We start from the raw sequence: 5,893 nt of genomic DNA on the forward strand, positions 1-5,893 counted from the left end.
CTGTGACTTTTCTTCTCAGAAAATCAACTTGAAATAAGACTTTCTTTCTCTGAATTGCAAGTTAACATCTCTCAATTCTGACTTTTTACCTCAGGACTGAAAGTTAATGTCTCACAATTGACACTTTTTCTTAGAATTGTGAGGTATAAATTCAGTATTGCAAGGACAATAGTCAAAATTGTGTGATTTTATTTTATTTTATTTTATTATAATTTTCCATAGATTTCAGCATTACACGTATTGTTATAAAATGTGAAATTGCAACAATTTATCCATACAATAGAAAGATGCTATGTTTCACAAAATGTATGCACAGATCACCAGTCATTGTGATTAACCTTTTCTATTAATACTAGCAGCATGGTAAATATAAAAGTCTTCCTCTGTTTCACGAGAGCTTAAAGTCCATTTTGATTTCATGTTGACTTTTAAGACATGTAACATTTATCTTCATTTATCATCCAGATTCCCGTGCCATTCACAACATCACCATTCCATTCCAGACAAATGGAGGATGGCTGTGATCCCAGATGTGCTGCACTCATAAGGATAAAGGTGCAATTCAGCCATGCTCTGGTAATAGAATAACTCAATCCCTATAAAAGCAATTGTAAGGTTATTATCTTCTTAGGGTCCCATTTGGTAACGAGTAGCACTTAGGGAAGGAGAGCTGGAGTCTAATCTCATAGTTGGGTTTCTTAGTCATCAGATTTACCTTCTGCCAGCCACAGTGAATGTCATTGTGGTTCTCATCCATCGCTGATTTTAGTAGAACGTTAGTGATAGTGGGAAGGTTAACAGTAGTGGATGACCCCGCCGAGGTGTGAAGGTGTGGTGTGTTTGGATGTGTGTGGGAATTTCTTTCTGTTTACAACATTTTAAATTCATTAAGTTGCACCACTTTGCATTTCATTCTTAGCGAACTTCATCTGCTCACACAGACAGTGATTTTTCAATGACATAGCAGCCAGGCATCAGTAATGGTTCAATGAGAGAATTGCTGATCTCCCGCAATGTGAGCAACAGAGACCGCTGGAAATGCAACAGAGTGCTTTCTTAGTTTCAATTCATGCAAATTAGTCCAGTTGGATGCTGCAGAAAACATTTTTCAGTCATTCATTTATAGTTATAAAAATATACTATGGACAATCAGTCATAAATTTAAATTTATTCATGAATTTATTCATTCATTAAATGTAGATTAAAAATTTATAAATAAATTAAATTAAAATACATTTTTAATTTAAATTGGCAATTAAGTTACATTTTTCACATTTTAGTGGAAAGTAGATTGTCTTTTTTATTTGTTTGTTTGTTTGTTTGATTATAAAGTTTTAAAATATTAAAACTTTAAAAAAAATTACATTTCTAATTAAAATATAAATCTAAAAATATTACAACAGAAAATATTATATTTATTAAAGGTAATACATTTTAAGAATAAGGATTAATTTGGCTAGAGAAAAAAAAAATAAAAAAAAATAAAAAAAAATTTATTTATTCCTTCTCTTTCTAGCTTGTACTTATTTGAACAATGTCTAAGAACTTGGTATTACAACCACTTCTTGTGTCTGTTTGCCTCTCTTAAGATGAATCGCTTTATGTATCCCCCAATTGTAAGTCGCTTTGGATAAAAGCGTCTGCTAAATGACTAAATGTAAAAATGTAAATGTAATGTCTCACAATTGACACTTTTTCTTAGAATTGTGAGATATAAATTCAGTATTGCAAGGACAATAGTCAAAATTGTGTGATTTTATTTTATTTTATTTTATTATAATTTTCCATAGATTTCAGCATTACACGTATTGTTATAAAATGTGAAATTGCAACAATTTATCCATACAATAGAAAGATGCTATGTTTCACAAAATGTATGCACAGATCACCAGTCATTGTGATTAACCTTTTCTATTAATACTAGCAGCATGGTAAATATAAAAGTCTTCCTCTGTTTCACGAGAGCTTAAAGTCCATTTTGATTTCATGTTGACTTTTAAGACATGTAACATTTATCTTCATTTATCATCCAGATTCCCGTGCCATTCACAACATCACCATTCCATTCCAGACAAATGGAGGATGGCTGTGATCCCAGATGTGCTGCACTCATAAGGATAAAGGTGCAATTCAGCCATGCTCTGGTAATAGAATAACTCAATCCCTATAAAAGCAATTGTAAGGTTATTATCTTCTTAGGGTCCCATTTGGTAACGAGTAGCACTTAGGGAAGGAGAGCTGGAGTCTAATCTCATAGTTGGGTTTCTTAGTCATCAGATTTACCTTCTGCCAGCCACAGTGAATGTCATTGTGGTTCTCATCCATCGCTGATTTTAGTAGAACGTTAGTGATAGTGGGAAGGTTAACAGTAGTGGATGACCCCGCCGAGGTGTGAAGGTGTGGTGTGTTTGGATGTGTGTGGGAATTTCTTTCTGTTTACAACATTTTAAATTCATTAAGTTGCACCACTTTGCATTTCATTCTTAGCGAACTTCATCTGCTCACACAGACAGTGATTTTTCAATGACATAGCAGCCAGGCATCAGTAATGGTTCAATGAGAGAATTGCTGATCTCCCGCAATGTGAGCAACAGAGACCGCTGGAAATGCAACAGAGTGCTTTCTTAGTTTCAATTCATGCAAATTAGTCCAGTTGGATGCTGCAGAAAACATTTTTCAGTCATTCATTTATAGTTATAAAAATATACTATGGACAATCAGTCATAAATTTAAATTTATTCATGAATTTATTCATTCATTAAATGTAGATTAAAAATTTATAAATAAATTAAATTAAAATACATTTTTAATTTAAATTGGCAATTAAGTTACATTTTTCACATTTTAGTGGAAAGTAGATTGTCTTTTTTATTTGTTTGTTTGTTTGTTTGATTATAAAGTTTTAAAATATTAAAACTTTAAAAAAAATTACATTTCTAATTAAAATATAAATCTAAAAATATTACAACAGAAAATATTATATTTATTAAAGGTAATACATTTTAAGAATAAGGATTAATTTGGCTAGAGATTTAAATATAAGAAAATATAAAACAAGTTTGGAAACCAAGTAAATTGTGCATGGCTCCTCATCTTTTATTTGGAAATAGATATATACTACTTAGGAACGTACTAAGAATTTTTCTTATTATTTTTCTTATTATTAATAATAATAATAATAAAACTTTATTTATATAGCACCTTTCAAGCATAAAATGCGACTCAAAGTGCTTTACATAATCAACAATACACAGTTAAATAAGAAACTACATTACATCCAATAAAACAAATACATCAAGCCTAAAGATAAAAAAAAGACCTACATACAACAACACATTCAATAGAAAACAAACATACATTTACAAAATAAACAGCTTACAAAATAAACATTTACAAACTAAACAATAAACAAATTAAAAAGTTTTTAAAAAATACGTTTTTAGCTTCCTTGTAAAAATACTGAGTGTACTAGCTTCCCTAATATCTGATGGTAATGTATTCCATAATTTTGGAACATAATTTACAAAGGCTGCATCACCAATTTTTTTCCTTCAAGAACTGGATACCTCCAATAAACCTGTATTAGATGATCTTAATGTTCTTGATGGAGTGTAATTTACAAGAGGACTTGTAATGTAATTAGGTCCTTGCCCATTACGTGCTTTTACGTAATAAGAAGGACTTTATAATCTATTCAAAATTTTATAGGAAGCCAGTGCAGTGTAGCTAAAACAGGTGTAATATGCTCTCTTTTCTTAGTTCTAGTCAATAGCCGAGCTGCCAAATATTGGATAAGCTGAAGTCTATTCATTGATTTTTGTGAAAGACCTGTAAAAAGTGCATTGCAGTAGACAAGTCTACTTGAGATGAAAGCATTAATTCATTTTTCTGCATCTTTCTGGTTTAAAAAAGGATTTTAGCAATGTTCCTTAAATGAAAAAAATATGTTTTTATCACCTTATTAATATGAGAATTAAAACTTAGATCTGAGTATAGAATTACACCTAGACTTGTGACCTCTGGTCGAACCCAAAGAGTCAATTTAACCAATTTCTTATACACCATTTCTCTTTTAGTCTTATAGGGCCAACCAATAGAATATCAGTTTTATCCTCATTTAACTAAAATTGTTACTCATCCAATTATTCACTGCCATAAGGCAGGATGTGATGGAGTTAATAGCTACAGTGTCATTTGGCTCAACAGAAATGTATAGCTGTGTATCATCAGCATAACTGTGAAAACTTACATTGTTTTTTCTGATGATGTCACCAAGTGGCAACATATATAATGAAAATAATAAAGGACCAAGACAGCTTCCTTGTGGAACTCCATAATGGGATTTATGTTTCTCAGACACATAATTTCCAATCTGAACAGAGAAATTTCTCCCCTTAATATAAGTTTTAAACCAATTTAATACATTATCAGAAAGACCTACCCATTTTTCCAAACGCTTTATTAAAATGTCATGGTCAGTTGTGTCAAATGCTGCACTCAAATCTAAAAGAACAAGAACAAGAACTGAAACTTTATTTTCACCAGAATTAACTCTAAGATCCCTTATTATTTTTATAAGAGCAGTTTCCGTACTGTGGTACTTTCTCTAGCCAGACTGAAACTTTCATAATTTGATTTTCTTCTAGAAAATATTTTATTTGTGTTGCAACCACCTTTTCAATATTTTACTAATAAATGGGAGATTTGATATTGGTCTATAATTAGCCAGGACATTACTGCCCAGATTAGGCTTTTGTAGTACAGGTTTTACCACAGCGGTTTTAAAGACATCAGGAAAATAGCCTGTATGCAAGGATGTACAGTGGGGCAAAAAAGTATTTAGTCAGCCACCAATTGTGCAAGTTCTCCCACTTAAAAAGATGAGAGAGGCCTGTAATTTTAATCATAGGTATACCTCAACTATGAGAGACAAAATGAGAAAAAAAAATCCAGAAAATCACATTGTAGGACTTTTAAAGAATTAATTGGTAAATTCCTCGGTAAAATAAGTATTTGGTCACCTACAAACAAGCAAGATTTCTGGCTCTCACAGACCTGTAACTTCTTCTTTAAGAGGCTCCTCTGTCCTCCACTCGTTACCTGTATTAATGGCATCTGTTTGAACTCGTTATCAGTATAAAAGACACCTGTCCACAACCTCAAACAGCCACACTCCAAACTCCACCATGTATAAAATGTGACTTGAGACACAATCAAACACCCGTTTAAAAAAAAAAGCTGTAGGTACAGGGTGAATGCATGAAGTAGTAGAATTACATTCGCTGACAGCCTTCCGAAGTTCTGTTAATGTTATACAAGTAAATTGTCCCATAGTTTCATTGGATTTATTAACTATATTTACATCAGCAACAATACTAGTTCTTATTGATGATATTTTGCTATCAGTTTTTCACATTTTGATGCTGAATGCTGTTGCGAAGCAGGGGCAGCGTTTACTGAATGGTCGATTATGGAGAATAATATTCTGGAATTACCAGAATTCTCTGTAATAATTTTGGAAAAATAATCCTTTCTTGCTGTATATAGTGTTTTATTATAAGCAACCAATGCTTCCTTATATATGTTATAATTAACTATAAACCGTGTTTTGGAGAGATTCTAACAGAAGACCCCTTTTTCTTCTTAAGTGGAGCAACAACATTTACAACAGATGACAACATTATAAATATTAAACATTTATTTATAAAAAAATATTTATTTATTTTAATTTTAGTGTGTTTCAGAGTATGAATGCTTATTAGAAACCAACAAAGCAACACCACAACTACGATTTAATAATTTGTCAGTATTAGTGGGGCTTTATGCTCTGAAATTTTGTGTCCATATAAGTACTTTACATTTACATGTTTATAGCTTTATAAATATATATATA

The sequence above is a fragment of the Sinocyclocheilus grahami genome, unplaced genomic scaffold (assembly GCF_001515645.1).
Source record: "Sinocyclocheilus grahami isolate Dianchi unplaced genomic scaffold, SAMN03320097.WGS_v1.1 scaffold153.1, whole genome shotgun sequence".
NCBI classification, from domain to species: domain Eukaryota; kingdom Metazoa; phylum Chordata; class Actinopteri; order Cypriniformes; family Cyprinidae; genus Sinocyclocheilus; species Sinocyclocheilus grahami.